Here is a 16700-nt window from a genome sequence, read left to right on the forward strand (position 1 = left end):
CACATGCACACACCTTTCTTTTCTTAGCTTTAATTAAGTTGACCCAGATTGATATGAAAAAATTTCCAGACCCAGAATTAATTTCTCTTTTATGATTGTGAAAATCATTATGTTTTTCAGAGGATGGGATGACAGAGATAAACTGAGTGAAATAGTTTCAGGACTCTTTCAACAGCAACAGGTAGACAAAGACCTTGACTAAAATCAGGGACAACAACCAAAGCCAGGGCTGTTGAGTCAAACAGTTGTGAATTTTCAATCCCATTTCTGTCCCTCTCTCTGGATGTGCTACCTTGGGAGACTTACTGTCTCTGAGCCTCTACATTCAACTGTGTGGACACACCTCAACTCACAGTTCATTCTTTGCTAAGTAGCCAAGAGATTTTTCAAAAACATAAATCAATCCAGAAACCTATTGGATTAAAAGTCTTCAACGTCTTCCCATTTGACTTAGAATAAAGCACGCACTCCAGAACGTTCTCAACGAGGACTTCCCTGATCTGATTTTGCATATAATAAAAAACTAAGTGTATTTGTGCAACCAAACAAGTGAACGCTTTTTTCACATGACACGTTTAAAGATGGTCCAGAGAAGCTCCAAAATGCCAAGAGAGATGCATGTTCCTTTTGTCCTCCTGCTCTTGCCATCATCAGAAAACAGAGACCCTCATGGTCACAAGATAGCCACACCAGCTCTGGACTTGGCATCCAAGTTCCAGGGGAAAAGTAGGGAAAAGAGCAAAGGAAAAAAGGCATTGCCAGTTGGATCTCTCCCTTTTTATCACTAAAGTGATAAGTTTTCTTTAGACTGCAACTTACAGGTTATTGGCCAGAACTTTGTTACATTATCAATGACAGTTTCAAGGGAGCCAGTCTTCTTAGCTGAGTACTTTGTCTCCTGAACAAAACAGGGTTCTATTAATAAGAAGAAATGGAGGTTAAAATGTTGGACTTGCCAGTAGGCTGTAGCAATAGCGAAGAGATTTTTGCAGCTGTAATTCAGGTCCCAAGTCAACTGATTTTGAATTAATTTAAAGGGAGATCATCCTGACTTACTCAGGTAAAAACCCCTAAAAGAGTGACTGGGCTCCCCAGAGCTGAGAGAGCCTCCATCCTGCCTTGATGAAATAGAGAGTGATGTTGAGGGACCCCAAATGGCAAAGGGATGCAGGAGGGCTTCAGAAACTTAGACTCTAGGACCTGAGAGCTGTCTCCAACCAAAAGCCAGCAAAAATCCATGGTGCTAAATCATGCACCCATAAGGAAATGGATTCTGCCAACACTCTAAATGAGGTTGGAAGCAGATCCTTCCCCCTTTGAGCCTTGAGATGAAAATATCATCTGACCACTACCTTGATTGCAGCCGTATGATACCCGGAACAGGGGACCCAGCTAAACTATGCTCGGACTCCTGACCCACAGAAACTGTGAGATAATACATATGAGGGGTTTTTTAAAGTGGCCAAGTCTCCCAAGGTAACACATCTAGAAAGGGACAGAAATGGGATCCAAAATTCACAATTGTTTGACTCAAACAGACCTGGCCTTGGTTGTTGTCTCTGATTTTAGTCAAGGTCTTTGTCTACCTGTTGCTGTTAAAAGAGTCCTGAAACTATTTCACTCAGTTTATCTCTGGCCAAGATTGTGGCAATTGTTGAAATGGAATTGCCGAAAGAATAAATGACAAGGGAGAGAGGGAAAGAGAGGATGGTTGAATTAAATGTGTGAATGTGTAAATGGATAGGTGAATGTATGAGTGGAGAAATGGATGGTTGGGGGGGTGGGTGGATGGATGGATGGATGGGTGGATGGATGGATGGATGGATGGATGCAGCAATAGATAGCTAATACTGTGACAAACACCCAAGTCTCCTTTCTGCCACTTTGATTGTGCTGTACTCCTTCATCCATTTGGGACTTCACTCAGGCTATTATTTCTGCCAGGTGCAATCTTTCTCCAGCTCTGCGCAGAGCCAACTCAATCTCCTCCTTCAAGTGCTGGCTCAAATACCCTTCTCAGAGATGCCTTTCCTCACCATTCAACCTAAGCACCTCCTCAACAGTCCTATGCCTCACCCTGCATCAGATAACCTAATCCTATCAGAAATTACCTTTATTTATCTATTTGTTTCCTTGAAACTGTATTTCTCCCCTAGAATGTCACCTCCAAGAGGGGAGGGACTGTGTCTGCCTCTACTGCATGTAGAACAGTGCCAGGAACTCAGTAAAGCTCAGGTAAAGACAGCCCCATCCACACACCCAGATTCCTGATGAGGTTTGCAGGTAGCTTAAAAGCAGGATTTCCAGACACACTCCAGCAGAGCACACCTATTAATGTTTTGTGAACATAGCAGAAGGTACTCCTGGTCTTTTGCTCTTCCTCCTACAGTGGCCCTCTCCCCTCCCACATGTCCATTTGTATGGTCATCTAGAGACTTGCCATATTATTTCCCTCCCTCACACATTCACCCTTGGGATTTAACTCTTGTGCGTGTGTGTGTGTGCGCGCATGCGCTTTATGCTGTTTTTGTTTGTTTGTTTGTTTGTTTTTGAGGTGGAGTCACACTCTTTTGCCCAGGCTGGAGTGCAGAGGCATAAGCTGGGCTCACTGCAACCTCTGCCTCGTGGATTCAAACAGTTCTCTACCCTCAGCTTCCCAAGTAGCTGGAATTACAAGCATGCACCGCCACGCCCAGCTAATTTTTTGTATTTTTAGTAGAGACGGGCTTTCTTCATGTTGGCCAGGCTGGTCTCAAACACCTGACCTCAGGTGATCTGCCCACTTCGACCTCCCAAAGTGCTGGGATTACAGGTGTGAGCCACCACGCCCAGCCTGTATGTGTGTATTTAACTGTAAGTTACTGCCTCATAAAAGCTAGCAGGAATTTGGAGAGGGTGAGTAACGCCCTGTATAAATAGAATACACCCTAGAAATATGAACATAGTGTTCACCTCCTACGGTTCATCTCTGCATTGTTCTCCTATGTTAAAATGAGACAATCTACCAAGAAAAAGGGGCACCTTGTCTATATGTTCCTGACCATCAAATAATACAATCGAGAGTTGCACATTAATGTGATATAAGAGACTCCAAAATTTCCAGAAGCGTCATTAGAAATTGTTTTGCCCAGCCCTTTTCATCTAAACAGGTGTGTTGTTGAACACCAGCCCTGAGGGGCCCTCTGTATACTGCTCTGTGGGCAACAAAGTGTGGCAAATATGAGTTCCACATTCTTGTCTTGGGGGCTCATAGTGAATGTTAATATGGTGGTCTGGAGGTAGCAGTTAGCCTCACCCCTCTGCCCCTCTGGGTTCTGAACCACCCATAAGACAGAGGAGGAATGAAATGCTTTATTATCCCCAAATGCAGACTTCCTGGCATAGTTGGGATGACCTAGAGTCAAGAAAGGCTTTGTGTTACTTTACTAGGGAGTCTGGAATCCAGAAACTGACTTCTGCTTCGACAATATATAGACCAGATGCTCTGAAGGACTTCTCTACATAAGATGACTAAATCCTAAAGAAAATAAAATTTTTTTAGTGGGATCACAAGAAGCAAGGGAAATCTCCAAGGGGCCTCCAAGCTATTGAAGCTTAAGCAGAGCAGACAAACATGCATAAGGGAACATAAGTATGACAATCAACTACAAGCTTCAGGATAAAAGCAAGATGTGGGGATTGGACCTAACCCTCCACTATTAATCCAGGTCACTAAAAACAGACAGTGCCTTTGGCTCTTGGAAGGCAAAAATGCAAAATTGCCTCTGAAGGAAAGGATCCTTACTCTGTGTCCTCAGTATTCTCACAGATCAAGATTGGCCCAATATAAACTCACAAATGAGTAAGCAACAAAAAATGATCAGATACATTTGAAACCAAAGAAAATCTACAAAATAGACCTATAAGTATTGAAATTAGAACTCAGTAGGTGTGGTTTTTTTAAAAAATAATAAAGCAGATTAGACACAGCTAAGAATTCATAAGGAAGATGGAGAGCAGTACAAAGGCAAGAATAAGAAAATAAGAGCTGTGAAGGGCAGAATAAGGTCTTCTAATGTGCATTCTAATTTGAATCCCAGAAAATAAACAGAGAGAGAATAAAAATGAATCTACATTTGAAAAGCAAAAACAGAGTTTTCCACAGCCAGTAAAGACATGAATCTACAGATACAAGAAGTACCATTTACACCAAACTGACTAAGTAAAAAGAAACCTATTCCTAGATACACAGTGGTAAAGCTAAAGAACATCAAAGATGAATAGGAATTCCTAAAAGCAGCAGCAGATCGAAGAAACCAGCAACAACCCCCAGCACAGATATAATAGTTAGACCAGCGATGACTGCACGTTTTTTAACAGTAGCAACAGAAGTCATCAAAATTTTCTCTTCATCAGATTGGGAAAAATACAACTGTCAAGCTAGAATAGCAGATCTAACAAAACTATATCTCAAGAACAAGGGCAAAATAAGGACATCGTCAAACTTACAAAAACAAAGCTTTAACCAATAGGCCATCTAAAATAATTTCTAAAGGATGTAGTTGAGAGAGAATAAAAATGACCCCAGATAAGAAGGTCTAAGATTCAAGAAGATTAGCAAAAGGGAAAAAGGATAAAACATATAGGTGAATCTAAATAACCATTGTATTCAAAAAATATATTTGTCTATGAAGTAGGTTTAATAGAAAGAACTAAAGTCCTCTGCAACAAGAATGTGTCAATTAGGAGAGAAACGGCTAGGGTTAAAGTAGTCCAAGATCTTTATATCATCAGGCAGGGTGGGAAGGTGATGACAGTCAAGAGACCAACATTACAGCCTGGGCAACACATGAGGACCTGTCTCTAGAAAATAAAAATAAAAAGTAAATTATCTGGTTGTGGAGGTGCATGCCTGTAATGCAAGCTACTCAGGAGGCCGTGGGAGGAGGATGCCTAGAGCCCTGAATTCTGAGGCTGCAGTGAACTATGATCATGCCATAGCACTCCAGCCTGAGTAACAGCCTCTAAAATTTTTTTTTAAAAAAGATACTGACATTAAAAGATACTGACATCAAAAGTCTCACATACATAGTAAAATTTCAAAGATAATCATTTAAAGAGTAAAAACAAAGGTTATAACTTCCATCTCAGGGAAGATAAAAAGTAATAAGAAAAATTAATTTTTATGACCAGATTTAAATTATATATATTTTTATAAATTATATAAATTATATAAATTATATATATTTTATATATAATTTTATATATAATTATATAAATTATATATTTTTTTAATTTTATATATATATATATATATATATATATATATATATAATGCAGTATCAATGAAACTTTTAAAAAGTTATAACAGGAGAAACAAGTCCAAATAGATCAATAATCATAATAAATGTAAATTAAATAACCATCTCAGTCAAATGGTTTTACAGATCGGACTAGGTAGGGGTGGGGAATCCAGCTATCTGCTGTTTTAATTTAAAAAAAAAAAAAAAGCTAAAACATAAAAACATACGAAGGTTTTGATACCGAAAGTAAAGGAATAGACAAAGACATTAGATTGTTGCAAACATACTTACCTTTGCACCAACGTAATATATCAGGCAAATACTATTAATACCAAATAAAATAGCTTTTTGGTAAAGAATATACATCAGGGAAAGAGAGAATCACTGCAAAATAATAAAGCATTTGCTTCTCCATGAAGATAGGATTCTAAAAATGTTTGCATCTACTCAAATTACTTTACAATATATACTGCACATGCTTCTTCAGACTTCTCTATGGAAGATCTCACCTGGCCTCACACCCTAACAAGTGTGGAGAGAAATGACTGTGGGTGGCCAGGTCAGCCGCTGGATGCAGTGTCCCCAGCCCTAGTAACTTGGCCAAAGTATGATAACTTCTCATCTTTCTAGAGATATGAGTCATTCTTCTTTGCATGAGGAGAAAAGAGGTCAGAGCTGAAGTTTCTTTCCCATAATCCCTTGAGAATGCAAAAGTGTTAGATTAAGTTCCTACTTTACAGACTGGGGACAGGAACACTGAAAAGAATAAAGAATCAATTTGTAGCTGGGTGTGGTGGCACACTTGTCGTCCCAGCTACTTGAGAGGCTGAAGCAGGAGGATTGCTTGAGCCTAGGAGATCGAAGCTGCAGTGAGCTATGATCATACCACTGTACTCCAGCCTGAGTGACACAGCAAGATTCTGTCTCTAAAAAGAAAAATATTAAAAGGGAGAAACTATTTGAATTCAAAAGGCAGAAGTCTTGACTTTGTTGAACCTAATATTCCGCTGATTTTTTTTTCTTAACACAGATCTACAAAATTTTGGCAAACAGAGACCTGATCCAATCCTCTCATTTCAAAGATGAGAAAACATAAAACACGGAGAGGTGACATGGCTTGCCCAAAGTCAAACAAATAATGTATTTGCATGTACACATAATCATTAATATTCACACAGGGACCCAAGAAAGATTGTGAAAACAAATGAATTTAAAGTTAAAATGGCAAATTCTCTCTCAATAAAGAAAAAAGCCTCTATCAAACAGCCCCACTAAATTAAAAAATGCACTCCAATAGGTCTGCTTTCCCTCTGCAAAGGGCTAGCAAACAAGAAAGCCGTAGCATGCTGTGCACGGCATTGAAATGTCAGATAGCTGCTGACTCCAGTAATTCATCATTGAATTGAAAGCATTACATATGGGAAGAGCAAAAATCTAATTCCAGCTCATTTCAATAAGAATTGATCTAAGGGTTCATTACATAAAGTAATTTTTACTAACACAACTTTGAACGGCGTCCCCCAGCAAGGTTTAGAATCTCTCCCATGATAGCCAGAGCCGGTAAGGGGAAATTTGCATGCAGATAAATGCTGCCTCCTAAGTTGCAGATCCTTGCGTTCAATTTAACTAAGTTGTTTTTCTTTTTTAATGTTTGCTTCATGTTGGAGAGGAAGGTTGGAGAGGGCTAGGAAACTGGAGTTAGCAGTTATTTTTAAAAAAGATCTAGGGGCCAGGTGCAGTGACTCATGCCTATAATCCCAGAACTATGATCCCATGCAGAGGCAGGAGGGTTGCTTGAGCCCAGGGATTCAAGACCAGCCTGGGCAACATAGCAAGACACTATCGCTACAAAAAAAAAAAAATTTAATATTTATTCAGACATGGTGGCATGCTCCTATAGTCCCAGCTTTGGGAAGACCAAGATGCGGAGGATTGCTTAAGCCGCAAGGTCAAGGCTCCAGAGAGCTGTGATCATGCCATGCACTCTAGTCTGGATGACAGAGTTAGATCCTGTCTCAAAAAACAGGCGGGGAGAGGATCTAGGATCTCAAATGCAGATTCATTTGTCTCCATGAGCTGTGTGGCCTTCACTGCTCTTCTCTAACTCTATTCCTTCTTCTATAAAAACACTTATATTTTATGTGATAATTGAATAAGAAAATGGATGTAAAGTACTTTGCAGAGGTTAAAGTTCTTCATGAAAGGTAGCTTTTAAAAAGCTCATAAACCGTTTACTAGTTCATGATCTCAAGATATTAATACCCACCGACCTGACAGCCTTTAAAAGAATGAATGAATGTGTGTGGTAGGCAATGACTGCTAGTCCCAATCTCCTCCCCTTTGAGTGGGCTTGAGTGAAATCCTCCAAGATCCCAGATGTATCCAGCCTTGTGTCTGATGGGTCTTTCATTAAGAACCTTAATCAATCTCTCTCTCTCTCTCTCTCTCTCTCTCTCTCGCTCGCTCGCTCTCTCTCGTTGTTGTTGTTGTTGAGACAAAGTCTCGCTCTGTCACCCATGCTGGAGTGCAGTGGCACAATCTCAGTTCACTGCACCTCCGCCTCCCACGTTCAAGCGATTCTCCTGCCTCAGCCTCCTGAGCAGCTAGGACTAAAGGCACATGCCAACATGCCTGGCTAATTTTTGTATTTTTAGCAGAGATGGGGTTTCACCATGTTGGCAGGGTTGGTCTCAAACTCCTGACCTCTGGTGATCCACCCAGCTCAGCCTCCCAAAGTGCTGGGATTACAGGCATGAGCCACCGTGCCCAGCCTCCTCCATCCCTTACTAAATAGGTTTTTCTAGGCTCAAACAACAGACCTCTGGCTAAATTCACAAGTTTTCAACTTTGAGTACTCATTGGGGTCATCAAATGAGGAAGTGAGGGGCTTTGAAAAACCCTGTGCCCAAGCTGTACCCAAAGCCAATTAGATTATCTGGGCATGGGACCCAGATGTCAGTATTTTTTAAAGCTCCCAGATGCAACAACAAAAAATAAAATAACCCAATTAAAAAAATGGGCAAAGGACTTGAATAGGCATTTCTCCAAAGATGATATATAAATGGTTCTGTGTTCCTGGAACAGGGCAGCCAAGACAGGATGTGGTGGGAGGTGGGCTAGGAAGATTTAGTCCTCAGAGTTCTGCCACACACAGGTTTGAGGGCAATGGGGAGGGAGCCTTGGAACGCATTAAGCAGATGAGTAATCTAGTCAGATTGACATTTCTGGAAAATTACTCTCACTACAAAATAAAGAGTAGATTGGATGAGGTGTGACCAGAGGCAGAAAAACAAGCTAGGAGTTGATGGGTGGACCCAAGGTCAAACATTTCTAGGACAGTGGTTCTTACACGTGCCTGGAAATCTTCTGCAAGCCTTGCTGAAACGAAGATTGCCGGGCTCTGCTCCTGGTGTCTTTGATTCAGTAGCTCCAGGGTGCAGCCAAGAATTCACATTTCTAGCAAGTCCCCAGTCAGTGCAGGTGCTGCTGGTCTGAAGGCCTGACTTTGAGAACCTTTGCTCTAGGTGGTAATGAGGTTAGAAGGGGGATTCATTTGGAAAGCAGCTTCACAGTTCTAGGCAGGTGGTTCTAGGTCAAGATTTAATGCTGGCTGTACATTAAAATCACCTGAAGAGATTGGACCCCACCACAGCCCCCTTCACTGATTCATCTGATCTGGGGTAAGGTCTAGGTATGGGCATTTAAAAGCCCCCAAGTGACTCTAGTGTGAAATCGAGGACAAAAACCAATCCTTGCTGCTCAAAGTGTGGTCCATGGCCTAGCATCTTCAGCACTGTCTGGGAATGAATTAGAGCTGTATCCCAGACCCACAGAATCAGCCTCTGCATTCTAACACAATTGTCCAGTGGTTCCTTGGCACGCAAAAGTTTGAGAAGCATGGATATAAATAGCATCTGGCCTGAAATGGGATTCCAGAAACAGCTGGAAGCACAGGGGAGGTGGAATCCAGCCCCCAGGATGATAACCCGGACAAGGACTCTCGGGAGAAGAGAGAGATTCATTCATTTATTCCGATGGACTATATTGACCTTCACTGTGTGCTGGGCATCATGCCAAGTGAGGCAGGCACCTGCCCTCAAGGCCAATAAAACATGACAATAATAAAATGAGAGGCCAGGAGCGCTCATGCTGAAGCTCTAGGGGTGCTTCTGAATGGCGGCCAGGTCAGCAACTCCAGCACCAGCTCCCAAGAGCAAGGACATCTTCCCTGCACATGACATGCCAGGCACCTGCCAGATTTTCCATAAATGTTTCCTGAAAGAATGCCAAATTTGGTAGCATTAGAACTGGGCCTTCCAGGTGGGAAAAATTGCTATGGGCAGAAATGAGCCAGGGCTTCGCAAATGGAGGGACCCCCGACCCAGGGCCAAACCAGGTTATGGCAAAGGCCAGGATATGTATGAGGGACCACAGCCTGTGGTGCCATTTGGCTGGATCTAGATCTAGTTGGCACTCTTATTCTGCACAGAGCCAGAGAGTAAACATTTCAGGCCTTGTGGGCCATGCAATCTCTGTTGAAACAGCCCAACTCTGCCTTGATAGTGTGAAAGCAGACATAGACAATCAGAAAACACATGGGTGGCTGGATTCCAATCAAACTATCTACAAAAGCAGGCTGCAAACCAGATTTGGCCCAAAGGCCCCGATCTACAGTAAGAGAAGAAAAAGCTAGAGATGGAGCCACAAAGATAAATCAGAGGTCGTTAGAAGTTCACAGAAGGCCTTGGCTACCAAGCAAGGGAGGGCAGATATTGAATCAACAGTGGGAAGCTGAATGCTAGAGAACAAAGTCAAACGCTCAGCTTGGAGAGCTCTATCAGACAGAAATATGTGAGAGAAGCTCAGGAGCTGGGGGAGGAGAAATGGGGTTGGGAGGCCACCAAGAGATTTGGGGTGGTTCCCAAAGGTCTGGACTACCAAGAGCCAGAGCAACGGCACCCACCCAGAGAGAAAGGCTGAGGTGCAGGAGACCCTTTGGTGGCTGACGGTAGGGAGGGAAAAGGACGGGTTGGAAACAGTGCATTTTTTGGTCACTGGGGTGGAAAAGGATTCTGTAGGCAAAGATAGGGAAGCTGGCAAGATCTTGGGGAGTGAGGATCCAGATCTGGAAGCTCAGGAAAGCATGTTGAGCCCAGCAAAATCCGAATATGCAGCAGCCGGAGGCCCCCCTATCAACTCCCTATCCCCCCACCCTCCCACCCCAACACAGCCAAGCACAGAGGCGGCTGGAGACAACATTTCAGAAAAGCAAGAGAAAAAGGTTAAAATGCAGGGCTGGACTGGCAGCTGTTGTTCTCAAAGATGTGAATCTGAGAGGCGGAGCTCACCCCAGGCTGGGGTGAATCCCAGCTCTCCTGGGCGAGAAGGAGCTTCAGAGCAGCACTCCTCAAACCTCAATGTGTCACAAACCCCTAGAGAGGCTGGTTAAGTCAGATTCTGCTGCAGCTCGCTGAATGAAGGCTCAGACCTTGCCATTCGTACAAGAACCCAGTGGGGCCGATGCTGCCAGCCCAGGACCGCACTGTGAGAATCGAGGCCATGAGATCATTCCCCCAACCTCTGTTGTCACCCAAAAAAAGGACAGTGAGGATCACTATGCGACCATTTGTTGAGCGACTAATACATACTAGGTCCTGGAGATACTGAGAAAATAGCAAAAGGAACTAACATCTGAGCCCTTGTTACGAGCCGGGCACTGCCCTAAGAAACCCCCATCTGTGACTCATCCATTTCTCACAGGGAAAGGACCTGCCAGGAGGCAGGCTTCACGAGTGCCACCGTTCTCCAGATGATGAAGTGGCCTGAACACAACGCAGCCGCACTGCAGAGCTAGAGCGCCATCGCTGCACCCAAGGAGGACAACAACTGACCACCTAGACAAGCTATGAGTCCCCCTAATTGAGGCCACCTCTCCTGGAAAATTTAAAACTAAGGCAAGCTCTTCAACGACATTGGATTCAAGGCATCATGAACCTCCTAAGTGAGGTGGGCTGGCTGCAGGGATCATGTATCTGCCAGCAGCAGGGACACCCATGGGGCCATGTGGCTAGGATGTCACCCATGGACAATTATTTCACTTTGCTTGAGACACTAAAGCACTAAGCCCTTAGAAGAGATACTTCCACGGAGCTCCTATAATGCAAATAAATACTCCCCAAATAAAAGGGAAATAATCTGGTGGAAAATTTTGTAGCTGGTGCGTATTTCATGGGCATGATTTTCAGAAGCGACTCCCAGCCCCTTCGTCAGGGTCCTGGAGTGCAGTCCATGCCGGGCGTTGCGATACTACCACCTACTGGCATTGCAGAGATCTGCTGCGGAAGTCGAAGCATCCAAACCCCCAAAACAACAGGGGAGGCTGCATTCTGTTAACACCAGTCTGGGCGGTGGCTGTTTTTAGCTGGGTCTCTCCTTCTGTGCCACTTTCATCATGGAAACTGGCTCGGTAGACCCAAAAAAAGCTGCGACGTGCTCTGCAAAAGCTGTTTGAGGGCCAATTTTAGCTGCATTTCTTGGAATTTGGGCTCCCAGGAGGAAGGAGGGTTGTGGCGGTTCCCAGGAAGCTGTGCATCTTCTTCCTGGAGGCTGTTCTGGCCACGAGATCATAGATCCCTTCGGGTTCTGCACTGCACCCTGCAAAGGAATATTTGGGTTTTATATGCAGCAGCAACTGCGTCCTGGGAACTTTACCATCTACAATCAAGAGCTTTCTTTATGTGGATCATTTCACTGATGCTTCCGAATAACCCTACACAGACATTCAGAATTATGCCCATTTTACAGATGAGGAAATCAAAAGTTGGGAAACTTAAGTAACTTGGCCAAGGTCATAGAGCTGGCCCGCCAGAGCCATGATTTCAACTCTAGACGTTGTCCTCTACACCCAGAACCTAAGGAAAGCAGTGGATCAAGAGTTGAAAGTCCTGGATTCACCCACACTCTGCTGCCAATTCACTGTGTGACTCTGAGCAGGTCATTTAAGCTCTCTGGGTCTCAGTTTCCTCAATGATGAAACAAGTGTGTTCATCATATGTCCTGCTTCACAAAGTTGTACAAGGATCCAAGAAGAAATCTGATATCCTTTGACTCAATGGTTCTGTTTCCTGGCCTGGGGGACATCAGACTCCCAGAGTCTTCTACAGATTCCAGGAGAGAGATGAGGCTAGGCTCAGGACGCTGACACATGAAACTCTGCTCCGTGAGCTGGAGACTACAATTTGTTTGATTTCCACTGTGCCTGGCAAAGAGCTTAGTTGGCCCCAGTAAGAAATTGAAAGTTGACCACCTACTATGTGTCAGGCCCTTATGCTACACATTGGGGGAGCAAACATAAGTGAGACATAGAGGTCATGGCCATATGGCAGAGATTGACAAGTAGCCAGGTAGACCGCTATACATTAGGGACTATGATGGAATAAAGTGGTGTGCAGGAAAGGGATATGGAATCACAGAATGACCCCAACCTAGCTTGAGAGGATAGGTGCCAGAGAAGCCTTCCTAGAATATCTGGCTCTAGTGGATCCCACAAAGCTCTTAATCAAGTAAGAAAATGAAGAAAAGAAGACTCTTGAGAGATCTGCAGACCCCGTGACAAGCCAGTGCCCTGGAGGTCAACCTGACCCAAAGACAGAAGCTTCACCATACTGCACCATCTCCAGAATCCCAGAAACCCCTTTCCAAGGCAACCAAGTCACTCTTCAGCTAATAACAAACAAGCAAACGAAAAATTAGCCTTTGTCCATATCAGCCAAGGTCCAGTTTCACGCCTTAAGATTTTGGGTAGGTCATTGGAAGGCTATCCATCCCTGCTGCCCCCATGCCAAGCCTCAAAATGCTAAATTAAAGATAGGTAAAATGACAGGCTCACTTTTCCCATCTTTGGCCTTGCTTGCAGATGGCTGTCACCTAGCCGGGAACCTGCAGGTCCAATTGTTTAATATCTCAGTGGTTCTTCACTGGGACAGTGTTGTCCTCCAGGAAGTAGCCAGCAATGTCCCGAGAAATGTTTGTTTGTCATGACCGGGGGGTGGGAGAGATGTTGCTACAAGCATCTGGTGGGTAGAGGCCAAGGACACTGCTCAACATCCCACAGTGCACAGGACAGCCCCTGCCACAAGTAACTATGTGGCCCAAGACACACTAGTCCAGAGGCAGAGAAACCCTGTTGTATCCTGCTGAGCTGACCATAGAGGATGCTAAAGGAAGCCATTAGGCCACTATTGGGCTGTTCAGAGCCCTCTTGGACAGAGGTGGAGGGAAAGGGGGTGTGGAGTTTTCTATCTGACTAAATATATTGCATTAGTCATCCCTGTGATTTTCAATATCTTACCCCATCACTGACCACCAACACTGCCTCAATTTCTGAGAAAGATCAGATGGTATCTCAGCCCTTTCCTATTCTCCATTCATTCCTCCCACATGGATTGAGCACCTAGAGTGTGTCAGGCACACAGTGGTGACTAAGACATTGTCTCTGCTCTCAGGAGCATTCAGTCTCCTGCAGAAGGCAAATTTGGCCCCTGTGTAACTGGAGAAACAGGACACCAGGTGCCATGACTCCAGGGGTGCCACCTCTCACCTTGTGGGAATGGTGCCCCTGGAGGATAGCTTCAGAAAAGCAGGTGAAGTTGCCCCCTTGGGGTTGACCAACATGGTGGGCTCTGAAATGCTAGAAAACAGGAAAGGGCAGATACTTAGCTGTATCTTAAAAGCAATGGGGGAGTACAAGGGACAGACAGGGAATAATATGGACAGATAGTGGAATCAATGGACAGATGTCTAATAGATACAAATGAGTGTCAGATACAAAACCGCTATAATAGACATTGCAATACCACTTTAGTATATAAAACTCACTCAGGACTTAAAATGTGCTAGAGACTTTTCATGGATCTGGCTTTGCCCACACATTAACTCTGGAAATAGATATTATTATCATCTGTAAATTGCAGATCAGGAAGGTGAGGCTCCATAATTAGCTGCTTTACTCAAAGCTGCCCAACTCAAAGGTGGCAGAGCAGGAATTGAACGGGGAATGTTGATCATATGAACTTGATCATTCTTATCACACCCAACTAAAAGAGAGTTGAGAAGTCAGCAGGGGACAGGCACTCAGGATAAATAATATTGCTGCAAGAATGTTTTTCTCTTCAAGTCCAGCTGCTGAGACTGCCTGTTGTAATCTGAGACCAGTTTTATCTATAGCTGCTGAGATAAAGTGCTGCAAATTTAGGACTAATTTCATCTACTCCCATTGCCCACCAATCAAGCTTGCCAGCTCCCCAGAAACTTTTGAAGCCAATGAACATTCTCAAAGAGCAATACGTAACATTTCTCTTTGCCATAAAACCTCCAATTTTCTCTTTGTTCTTCAGATGTACCAAAGTGTATCCAGTCTGTGTGCATGCCGCAAACTACAATTATTTCTTTCAAAATAAAACATTAAATTAAGAAATTCATCACTATATTTTTATTTTGACTTTTCCAGAACCCATGGAATTTGATTCCAAAAACTATATGCTTAACTACTTCCCTATCAACTGAGAAAATTGTTCAAAAGTTCAGTCAGGAATGAGCATATGAGAGTTGAGGGAGCTGGCTGAAACAGAAAAGTTATTGGAAGAAGTAAAGAGACAGGCTCTGAAAAGCATCAAATGCGGGGCTGAGCAGCCTGACCCTTGACACTGTGGAACTAGGAAGGCACATAGGTTCCCTCCTGTGATCTACCCTAGTTGATAGCTAGCTATGGGGAGAAGCAGTAAGGAGAGAAGGAGTTTGAGGCTTGCTGTAATTGGTTAGTGATGTCTGCCTTGAATGTAGAAATGGGGGATAACAGCACACTTAGCCTAGACTTGCCGTCCCTGATGTGGGCAATGAGGAACAATTACAAGTTTCTGAGCAAGGAGTGCTTTAATAGGACTACTCAGGCTATGACATGAAGCATAGAGAACAGAGCAGAGAGCCTGGGATTCTATGGAAACTAGCATTTTCTTCAAAATATGAAACCTTCAAAAGGCAACCTGCTCCACCAAACTTGATCAAATGTTTTTACAGTTATCTCCACTTTCTGAATAGTTGTTTTAACTCTGCTAACCTCATTCAAGAGTTCCAAGGAACTCCGTTAGTGCTTCCCCTCCCCAAGAATATTCCTCATTATAATTTTGTTCTCATATAACTTTGACTAATTAGAACACTTGGGAAGGAAGGGATGGCAGATAGCTCAGGGAATCATGAGAATAAGGAAGAATGATTTAATCACCACCTGGCTAGTCTAAATTACTATCCACAGTGTCCTAACATGGAAATGTCTTTCTTGAAAGGTGCCTTATTTGAGAGGCATGGAGTGAGGTGGCCAGTAGCCAAAGGCCACCTCAAGATGTCCCTCCCACGGCACACAAGCCAAAGAGCTCCTGCGCTGGTCAGAGAAAAACCTTACCATGGCAAAGTCAACTGCAAGATATTAGCAAGACACACTAAAATCACAAAACAGTGACACAGCAATGAATATTCACACATTCCTTCAACAAGTGTTTTTAACATCCCTACTGTGTGTCAAAGTACCTTAGAAGTGATACAGACATCTTCCCACTTTATGTTGAATCCATCTCACACCAACCATAGTGGACCATGGTGACTAATGTCTTCAGAAGCCCAGATATTTTTCTCCATTCCCCTTCTTCTAGTAACTTCTAGTAATTTCTACTACCAAATATTGGGATGGACTTGTGACCCAGCCATACCTGGCCAATCATACTCAGTGATCGCTCCAGGGGTGAACGTATGATCCAAGCAGAGCCACTCAGTGTCCTCTCCTGCAACGTTCTCTTGTAGTCAGGGTTGTGAAGGAGGATGTGAAATCAGATGCAGTAGTGGCCATTTTCTCCACCACATGGACAAAGCAGAAGATGGAGCCAGGCAGAGAGGAGCAGGCAGTCTCCTGTTCCAACCCCAAGAGCTATGGTTGCTACTTTGCCTCCTTCAATTCTGCAAACTATCTGAGAATTCATCCTGACTACATAAACCAACACATTTCCTCCCTTGATGATTTGGGTTGGCCGTGTCCCCAGCCAAATCTCATCTTGAATTGTAGCTCCCATAATTCCCACATGTTGTAGGAGGGACCTGATGGGGGATAATTGGATCATGGGTACAGTTTTCCCCATACTGTTCTCATGGTAGTGAATAAGTCACACAAGGTTTTACAAGGGGTTTCCTCGTTCGCTTGGTTCCCAGTGTCTTGTCTGCCTCCATGGAAGATGTGTCTTTTGCCTTCCACCATGATTGTGAGGCCTCCCCAGCCACATGGAACTGTGAGTTCATTAAACCTTTCTGTCTTTGTAAATTACCCAGTCTCAGTAATGTCTTTATTGGCAGTGTGAAAATGGACTAGTACTCTTG

General features: G+C 43.7%; 1 pseudogene; it reads right to left on the reverse strand.

Moving 5' to 3' along the window:
• Window positions 1-12166: 12166 nt before the first annotated feature.
• LOC101031012 (uncharacterized) overlaps window positions 12167-16700 on the reverse strand; it is a 70882-nt pseudogene continuing 66348 nt past the window's right edge.

The sequence above is a fragment of the Saimiri boliviensis genome, chromosome 12, assembly GCF_048565385.1.
Source record: "Saimiri boliviensis isolate mSaiBol1 chromosome 12, mSaiBol1.pri, whole genome shotgun sequence".
NCBI classification, from domain to species: Eukaryota; Metazoa; Chordata; class Mammalia; order Primates; family Cebidae; genus Saimiri; species Saimiri boliviensis.